Source organism: Nomascus leucogenys, chromosome 9 (genome assembly GCF_006542625.1).
Source record: "Nomascus leucogenys isolate Asia chromosome 9, Asia_NLE_v1, whole genome shotgun sequence".
Taxonomy (NCBI): domain Eukaryota; kingdom Metazoa; phylum Chordata; class Mammalia; order Primates; family Hylobatidae; genus Nomascus; species Nomascus leucogenys.
Genome location: NC_044389.1, coordinates 5,473,378 through 5,484,200, shown reverse-complemented (window position 1 = coordinate 5,484,200; position 10,823 = coordinate 5,473,378).

The following is a 10,823-nucleotide window of genomic DNA, read 5'->3' as shown; positions in this document are numbered from 1 at the left end:
CATGCTTTTTCCCTGTCCATTGACTTGATACAGGTGTAGAAAGGGGAAAACACAACTTCTCTCTCTGCCCACTTTAGGTTCACTGACTGTGACTAAAGCAAAGACAGATTAATAGGAGAAAAGCATGCATATTTATTTCATATACACTATCTGTGACACGGGAGCCTTCACAAGGAAAGGAAGACCCAAAGAAAAGGTTAAGCCTAAGCATTTTTATACAAGGTGTGATGAAGAGTGGAGTGTTGTGAAAAATGGGATAGGACAAAAGGGGAATGAACTAAGAGCAGTAATCTGGAGACACCTCACAAAGGCCTATTCACTCAGATTCCTCTCAGCATCGCTCCTTTTTCAGAGATAACGTTGCTCCTTTTCTCTGGGTAAGGAGAGGGCATCTCTCACATGGGGGTCTTATTGTCTGCTCCAGGGGAAGGTCAGGGAGTTTTTCCTGCATATGACACTTCTCAGATTCCTTCAGCCTAAAATATGCAATATTCCAAGGTGCCATATCTTGGGGGTAGGATGTTCTGAACTCCATTCCAGATGAGCAACACCTGGAAACCACGTGTTAAAATGACAGAGACGCAGACTGAAAGGAGCTTGTGATTCTGTGTGACTGCATGTTGGAGAGTCACCTGCTATTCGGGATCACTCATTTTTACCTTATGTAAGTGAAATATAAAATTCTGTAATTAATGAGCCATTATACACTTTAAGACATGTTTTCTTTTCCTTTCTTTCTTTCCTTTTTTTTTTTTTTTTTTTTTTTTTTGAGACGGTATTTCGCTCTTGTTGCCCAGGCTGGAATACAGTGGCGCGATCTCAGTTCACTGCAACCTCCACCTCCTGGGTTCAAGAGATTCTCCCGCCTCAGCCTCCCGAGTAGCTGGAATTACAGGTGTGCATCACTACCCCTGGTTAATTTTTTTGTATTTTTAGTATAGAGAGGTTTTTGCCATGTTTGCCAGGCTGGTCTAGGAATCCTGACCTCAGGTGATCTGCCCACCTCAGCCTCAAAAAGTGCTGGGATTACAGGCATAAGCCACCACACCCAGCTTATGATATGTTTTCATAGCAGAATTCCTACCTTAGAAGGGTCTCATAATATCAGTGCATGCCAATATTGCTTTATTCTTGCTCTAATGGCTATGGTTTTCAATTTTCTTAAATAAAACATTTTATAAAAACGTGTGTTTGTAAATGTAAATTACTGTTAAATTAGCTTTCTTTTATTAGATGAACCAGGCTAATTGTAGGCCATAAAATAATTCATTTTCTAATTTGAATAGTTGCTGTTTTATTCAGAATAAGAAACACTGTTTGGAATGCATCTAGTTTTACCAATGAAATGCTACATAGAAATTGCAGGAACTTTATTTTTTGTAAAACTTAATAGGAATATTATGAGTAAATTTCATGATACTAATTGCTCTTTAAACTACCTAAAAATAGAGGTGCCCTCAAGCTGATGAATAGACTGCCATTTGAAGCTACATTTCTAATTATTAATATTCAAAAGCATCATAAGAAAGGACATGACAATTCAAAATTCCCTCTATAGGTAAGTGGTTCCTACAAGATGTAATCATTCCTAAATTGGAAAGTAAGAGGGATGTAGAACTATTAGAACATTTGTAAAGACATAAGAAAAGAGTACCAGGAATAGAAAGAAAAGTAATAGATTCTGTTAGAAGTCACCACTAATTCTTGTACTTTCACTTGTATAATCACATTGTTTGTGTAAAAGCCTTTCATATTTCACAGGATTATAACTACTGGCTGTAAAACATATTGTGCATCTCTTAAAATAGATGAAACTGAAGGGCTTTTTGAGCCCTTTCATTCCAGGAATGGAACAGAGAATTGATTTCCATATAACAGATTATCGTGGAAATAAGTTATTAAATGGTCAGATGTGCTTCGCTTTTTATCTTTGAGTATCATTTGTGGCCAAGGTATTATTAATAGAAAAACTTGGTTAATCTTCAAATGTGAAAAATATGAATAAATGTATTTTCTTATATCACACATTTGTGTAAAACTAAAACAAGCAAAACCCCATTAACCTGTTATCCAGAGCGACAGGCTTTCAGATAATTGTTTATCAGCTGTCAGAGGCTCCAGGGTACTGAAAGGGGACATTTGCATTAGTGACAGTCAAAATGACCTCCTCAGCGTCCTGTTAGTCAAATGTTTCAGCTTTTACCTGCACCAAAGATTTCCTTCAAGAATCAAGCAATAAGCCGTAATACTACATGATTTGAATTTTGAGTCAAAACTGTTTCTTCTCTTTCTGAGAAGGTTTGAACGAAATGTTACAAGGTTTAAGCAGTCAGTCAGCCAAGGAGTACAGGCTGAATCTGGACCGTGGAAGTGTCCTGTTGACCTGCATGGTGTCATTGATTTTCTCAGGGAATTAGATATAAAAATCCAGACTGGGGCTTTTCTCAAAACACTTGAAGATCTATTACCAGTGGGGCCACCTGCTTTTGGTGAAGAGAAACCTCCTGTGTTCTCTTCCTGTTTATTCTCTCAAAATTTAGATCATGCCCTTGCCTGCCCAGCCCCTGATGACATTTCAGGTTGTAATTGCTGTGTAGGGACACGTGGAGGTGTAGGGCAGAGGGCAGGTGATGGTGACAATAAAACAAACAGAAAAAATTTAAAAATCCACTCTTCGGATGTTCACTCTAGAGGAAAAATGAGAATTGATGGCACTAATACCACTTCAAAACAAATGTATCTTTTCTTAGATTTGATCACCCAGAGCAGGTAAGTTAAAAGTCAAAGACAATAAAAAATACTCTTTTGTTTGCTAAGAAACCCTAAAATACCTTAAGTCTTTGTTGAGTTTTCTTTCAATGAGATGGATAAGGAAGGCTGAGACAAAGAGGTAACAACTTAATTTAGCACCAATGTGTTTATCTTTTCATCTACCCTACTGGTCAGGATCTTCTGTCTTGTTTAGTTAATAAGATACAAACTGAGAAAAGCACACCTTCGTCTTTAAATTGGTGACTTCATAATTTTCACCACGAATCTCTAAATTGCAAATCAGAATGTGGAAATCTTAAGTAGAAAATAAGTCAAAAGATTTACAATCTCTCTAAATTCTTTGTAATTCTTAATGTCTAAATAGCTGCATTTATGTTTACATTGTGTACCTTTCAAACCATTTAAACCATCTTCTTCTTATTTCTATTTCCATTAATGGCTTGTTAAAAGAAAACTTTAGACAAGATAAATTTAATAGACATTGAGCATTAAACAATTCATGAATCAGGCTGTACTCAAACCTGAAGAGGCTCAGAGGGCTCTTCTGGGCAACACAGGCAGAGGTTTTATAGCCTGAACTAAAAAGTAAAATACAGAAATAGCTTGATTGGTTACAGCTAGGTGCTTGTCATTTGAACATGGTCTGATCAATTGGCTGCCTGTGACTGGCTGAAGCTTGACTGCTTGTGATTGGCTGAGACCCTATGATCTGTTAGAAAAAATATACTCCCACATTAGATTTTGGTTTGTTTACGTACTGTTAGGTTGCAATTCATTGTGTAGAAACACAAAGTAACAGGAGAGCCTCAGGCTATATCTACCTGTTTATTTAACCTAATAATGAATCTAATTTGTTAGTTAAATTAATAATCATTAATCAAAGGCTCTACCCCTACTTGTGGCAGCTCCAATGAGAAGAAAAAAATAAAGTCGTTCAAATGAAAGCTAAGATAAGCACACTGGATACAGATGCATTGCACATTTCATGGTCTTTCCTTAACTATAACCGTATAAGAATTGGGAACAATTATACATTTTTTAAATGGCATTTTTATAGACGAGGACAAATGTGATTAGCTTCTTAAGTTAAACTGTTAGACATAAGAAGGATGAATCCATCTTTTATAAATTTCTTTGCTTTTTTTTGCTTAACTTTCCCTTCTCATTGTTCTTATTCTTTATATATTTTAGAAGAAAACCAAACCAAAACCAAACGATAGTAACAACAGTGACTTTCTCTAGTGTGCTCTTTCTAGGCACAGATTCTTGAATTTCCAGTCACAACCTGCTCATTTCTGAGGAGGGCTAGTTTGATTCGGGGAAATTTCAGACTATTGTGGTTTTAAAAACTCCACATCATGGCGTGCACCTGTAGTCCCAGCTACTCGGGAGGCTGAGGCAGGGGAATTGCTTGAACTCGGGAGGAAGAGTTTGCAGTGAGCCGAGGTTGTGCCACTGCACTCCAAACTGGCGACAGAGCAAGACTCCGTCTCAAAAAAAAGTAATAAAAAATAAAAAATAACTCCACATCAGCCTGTAATTCCAGCACTTTGGGAGGCTGAGGCAGGTGGATCACTTGAGGTCAGGAGTTTGAGACCAGCCTGGCCAATGTGGTGAAACCCCTGTCTCTACTAAAAATACAAAAATTAGCCCGGCATGGTGGCATGTGCTTGTAATCCCAGCTACTTTGGAGGCTGAGGCAGGAGAATAGCCTAAACCTGGGAGTCAGTGAGCCTCGATAGAGCCACTGCATCCAGCCTGGGCAACAGAGCAAGACTCCATCTCAAAAACAAAAACAAAAACAAATCAAAAAGCGTTCCACATCAGAAGAAGAGCCCCTCCTGTCAAAAGTGGTGATGTTTTTCCTGTTTCTGAAAGGGATCATTACCAACGTGGTAAATTACCCACACCCTTGTCCTTTCCATGTTTTCCTTCCAGTTATTTGCTGTTTTGTTTCTTAATTGGCAATTTATTGATTATCTGTGTATTTATTTATGCATATCCTGCCAAATACAAAAAGAGTTAAGGTTGTTAGACACTTAACATTTAGCACAATAAATTGTAAAATGGTTGAAATAGGAAGTAACAAAGGCAGGAATGTGAGAGTGGAGATCTCGGCCACCTACCCTAAGAAAGGGATGGACATGGCTGCAGAACTCACCTGGTCACTGCTTATTGCTACAACCAGATGTGTGGTGGGAGGCAGGAAAGGAAGCAAAATGCTAATGATTTAAATGTTGCTCCTTTTAAGGAGGAGGCTGAGAGAAATGATTGAGAAGGGTTCCCTTTTCTACCTTTTAATTGTTCGTGCTAGCTCTGCCTCGCAGAAGCCATGGATAACTGAAAGTAAGCACTGCCTTAACTCCCCTGGAGCTGTCAAATGATGATGAACAGCTGGAGCAGCAAGCCCTGGGATGTTTACATTTGAAAGGCAAACCAATTTTGCTCAACCTAGCAGTCTGAGAGTCTAGGACAGCGTCTTTTTTAGCCTGAATAAAGCTATAGCCTTCTGTTTCATTCAGGGAGACTCCAGAAGACCCAGTAAGGAGGCCCCTTTCCTTTCTAGGACCAAGCTGCATGGCCCTAGGTAGTCTTCCAGCCTAATGCGACAGTGGGACTCAAGATGTCACACTTTCACATTGATACATTAATGACACTATACTCATAATACTCAAATGCCATTGGATAGGCTACAAGAAGCCTAGTGTTTCATGGAACCTCTCTTCCACACCCTCATGAGCTGGAACTTTGCTCCCCTTGCTGCTTCCTAGGTGTTTTGGAGCATGTAATGTGCAATACATCCTCCAAATTTGGGGAGCAAGTTATCGTCAAGACTAAGCTGAGCTGGAGAGGGCAGAGCTGCCAGGAGTCAGGGTCGTGGAGGAAGACGAGAAGCCAACAGGAAAGTCCCAGTCAAGCCTTTACTGCCATAATTTCAGCAAGAAGCTAAACAGAAGTACATTCTGCCCTCCCCTCCCCAAAATGTCCCTTTTCTCCCTGTGGAATTCTGCTAGGCAGGACTCCGGTGGATCAGCACAGATAAGCAGACTGTCTCCCTGTCAAAGGTGCCCCAACGAAGGCTGCTGCTGCTCAGCGGACCCAGGAGCCAGGGGAAGGGAGAAGGGGTACTGAGCCAGAGTGGAGAAAAGTTTCCTCGAGGTTCTCCCCCTCACCCCCATTATGGAAGTTTCAGTGGAGGCACCCGAGGAGGGGCTTGGCTGGAGGCTCTCCCCATCAAAAGATGCCTCTGAATAGAGGCACCTGGGCTACCAAGGCGGATATACATAAGAGAAAGGACGGCCAAAGCCTGAGGCCTTGACCTCAGCTCCTTTCACAGGCTGTGATGTGCTGCCTGTGTGCCAAGCTTGGTGTGGGGAGGCCAGCTTCCCTCCTCCACCCTCACCCCCACTGTTGGCACCTACCCGTCAAGGTGTTTGCCATTGCCATGGTTGGACCTGAAAGATCACACATAGGTTTGGGGCCGGGATTTGGGCTCCTCAGTTACACGACCTCCACCATGTTTTGCTGCTGTTCAGAAAATGCCTTCTCAGCCCCCTGGCTGTGACTTGTAATGCTAGGGTCTTGCTTTCTTTGAGGAGAGTTATCTCTTGATGCTCCTCTCTGCAGTTTATCTATATGCTTTTATTTCTCTGTTCAAGTCTTGGGAGGACCCCTTTTTCTATACAAAACACATATAATGGCTTTGAATGAATACATGGGGCAGGGGTGCCAGAGATTCTAGAGTCCACTCAACCAAGACACTTCGTTGTCTGGTTTCTGCTCTATCATATTTTTCAAACTGGTCCCTTGAAGTTCATTAAATCTAGCATCTTCTTCTCAGCCTTTCCACTATGGTGAGGTGTATGACTTAGGGCATGTTGATCCACTTCTCTGAAGCTCAGTTTTCTCATCTGTGAAGTAAGACTAAAAATGACCTAGCTCCTAGGCTTGCTATGAAGATTTAATGTGGATGTGTATGGAGCCCCTCCTGACAAGACTTCCATGGACTAGGTATTCCATTAAAATAGTGACTCTCATGCTTACTGTTACTACCACGATTGTTGCTGTCAGTCGGTGTGGTAGTATTAGTTGCTGTATTATTTTCTTCTATCCTTCATATTCTCTAAATGTGGGGATTCCCCAGGTTCAACTATTAGTCCATTTCTGTTTTCTGTCTATGGTGACTGGGAAATGTATTCAACTTCCCAGGCTCACTCATGACCTCACCCAAATAATGTTTCTACATCTCCCAAATAATATTTCCACATTCTCAGCTTCCTGCTGAATATTTCCATGCAACAAGTCTAACACCACATTCATTACTTTCTCCATACCCCAATAAATTCCTCTTCTGGTTTGCCCTATTCCTGTTAATCAAAAAATTATTATTTCTATTATTCTATTATTTCTATTATTATTATTTCAATCAAACCCCACATTTATTCATGTGTTTGTTCAATATGAATTAAGCCCTGACAGTTTTAGGCACCGTAATAGATGTTAGGGTTGTAAAGATGATCCTCAAGGAACCTGACAACATAATGCAGTGATTCTCCAACTGTGTGACAGGTCAGAAAGGCTGTGGTGTTTTAAAAAAGACAGATACCTACACTTCATTCTAGACATACTGAATCAAAATCCTCAGGAGTGAGGCCTGGGAATCTGTGTCTCTAAAAAGCTCTTGATATTAAGCAAGGCATAGAGACACATATATTCTAAAGAAGCTAAACGGAAAAAATAATTGGTTACAAATCAATGTAGAAATAGCAATATTAGGTGTTTGTAGAAGATGCAAAAACCATAAAGAAAAACCATCTGAGCCTGCTTGGGGGCATCAAGGCAGGTGTCATAGAGGAACTACAGTATGGGATAGGTGGAGAGCAGAAAGGAAGTAAAGGAAGAGGGAACATCATATACTAAGGGATGGAAACATAAGCAAGCTGGAGTTTCCTGGAAACCAAAAGTCATTCAGTATTACTGGTGGGTAAGAGTCAGGAACTATGATGTGTCAAGGCGTGGGGCACAGCCCGAGAGAATGTATGCAGTGGTTAGGTCGGCCCAGTGGTGCTGGAATTGAGACTGATTTGGTTGAAAATCCTTGCTCCATCACTTGTTAGACAATTTTAAATCTCTATTCCTCAGTTTCTTGAGCTGTAAGAGATGTACGTACCTCATAGAATTATTGGGAGGCTAAAATAACACAGGTGAAGTGCTTAGAACATGGTATTCAATATCATGAGGTATGACTACAGCCAGGGGCAGGCAGTGTGTACATAGTACTAGAGCAGGTGGACTCTGGAGTTAGTCTCTGGGTGGAATCTCAGTCAATTCTTATTAATTGTGAATCTTTGGGCAGGTCTCTTTATTTTTAATATCTCACTCCCCATACCTTATTTGTGTCTATTCACACACTTCGTCTTCCTATAACCAGATGTCACCATTGAATTCAACAAGTATTTACTAAACTCTTCCTATGGGCAAGAAGACATATCATTCCCCCCATGGCTTCTTGTGTATGCATAAAGGCACACTCATTAAAAATTGCCATTTAAACATCTCCTAACATTTGCCCTAAATGTTCTTCCCCATCTTCTCTCCCATCTCTCCTTTAGTTATATTTTTTACGATAAGAAAATCCTGCTCTGTGTTTTGACACCTTTGCGTCTTTGCTCATTACAATCTCCTACCCCAGTAATATCCTCCCTTGGGATGGCTTTTGTAACCCTACCTATGTGTCCTTCAAAACCCAGCTCAAATGCTAGGTCCTCCATGAAGCCTTTCCAAGTCAGTCAAACTGTAATTGAACTTGAACCTCTATAAAAATGTTTGAAGCTCTATTAAGGCATTTATCACTTACTGCTTTCATGAGAGTTATTTGCATATATGCTTATCATTCCATAAGCTCCTTGAGAACACAACCTGTGTCTAATTCATCTTGCATCCCCCTCATGGTATGCATAAACTGATTTATTCATTGATAGTACTCAAGGGTGGCCCTTTTGTAGAGGAACATTATAATTAAATTCTGAAGTTTTCTGTGGCTGACTGGAATTCTTTTCTGTATTTCACTCTTTTCTCTGATCCTTACTGTCTTCTCTTACTCATTATTGAAATATATTTTAAAACAAAATCTTTATAGTTTTCAGAGAAAAGGTACTATTTAGAGATCTCCTAATTAAATATGTATTATTCTGAATTTTTACAGAAGAAAGGTGATTGAGAGAGTATTGTTACTATTATATATGTGGTAGGAGGCAGTTATAAACAGTAATAGCAACAAAATATGAAAGCAAGCAAAATTATGAAAGCATCTCTGAACAAGAGGTAATTATAGAAACCAAGGGATTTAAAAGCTTCAGGTTCTGACTTTTTGCAGGGAGTTTGATACAGAGGGCATATTACACTGACAGAGAACAATGTGAAAATCTGATGGAATATGATTTTAGATAATCTAAAAGTAAATTTTTCTTTTAATCCCAGAGAGAGCAATATAGTTATGCAAATTCCAAGAAAATGAAAAAGTAACATAGAGTGTGTAGCAGCCATTTAAGCAGACAAAAGTTGTTTTGGTATAGTGCCTAGATTTCTGGACAGAAATATTTTTGAAAATGATCATAGATTCATTATAGAATTATGTATTCATCATTTTTATGTATCATTATATAAATGATCATATATTCATTATAGACATATATTCATTATTCAAACATTCATTATCGATTCAGTGATTTCTTACTCTGGAAATCCAATAGCAATGATACTGGAATCCCAGATTTCTTTATCATATGCATAAGCAAATATGGGGCTCAAGCTAACTTGAATCCATTAGAGATTCTGCAGGTTAAAATATAAATATAAAGTGCCGGGCGCAGTGGCTCATGCCTGTAATCCCAGCACTTTGGGAGGCCGAGGCAGGTGGATCACTTGAGGTCAAGAGTTCGAGACCAACCTGGCCAACATGGCAAAATCCCGTCTCTACTAAAAATAAAACATTAGCTGGGCGTGGTGGGCATGCCTGTAATCCCAGCTACTCTGGAGGCTGAGGCAGGAGAATCACTTGAATCAGGGAGACAGAGGTTGCAGTGAGCTGAGATCATGCCACTGCACTCCAGCCTGGGCAACACAGGGAGACTTTGTCTCAAAAAACAGAAAATAAATTAAAAAATATAAATATAGATAAATATATACCTGTCTGTTTTTTCTCCTTCAATTTTTCTGTAATGAACATTTGTTGCCTTATAACCAGAAAAAAAGTAGAACAATTTCCAACTCGAGTATTGTAGAAAAAGCAGCAAATGTAACTTGGAGGTGGTTGCTCAGTGTCTGGCATCAGCCATTAACACAAGCAATAGTTAAATATTTATCAGTCAGGGACTTGCACAGTGGCTCAGTGGTGAGACAGTGGACTAAAAAGTCAGGTGGTAATAGTCCTGTTATGTTCATATTGCTGTGATTCTGTCAAATCACAAATGACTCCATTTCTACATGTCTGTGTTCTAATCCTACTAGATTTCAGTTTGAATGCCTAGAGTAAAAATTTATATCATTTAATTATTAATAGAGATATAAGTTAAAGTTCTTTTATTATTGGTACATGAAACTTACTCTGATTTCTACTTTCAATGCTAAGCACATTACTAGGCATCAGGTGTCTAGTAATCGGGAGGTGAGTGAATGGCTTTTTCCTGTCCAGTTTACCCATGGAATAAACAAAGATGCATCTAAATCAAGCCAGATTGTTCCACAACACTGAAAGCCTGCAGTATTTCAGAATATAGGTCAGTGGTAATAATAATAATTATAAGAAACATTTCGTTAAAAAAGGATGCAGAAGATATATGGGAATCAGAAAAATCATCAAATAATTGACTAGTTAGTGAGCTGCTGAGTATAATAAAAGCATTATGCTTCTAAAATTATCAAGTTTACAATAAAATTAACATTGTAATTATTAATTTCTAAGAGAAAGAAATCAAATTATATATTTGTAAAAAAGCGATTGAAGTAATATTTGATGGTCCCTCATCTTAGACCAATTGTCTACAAGTCCC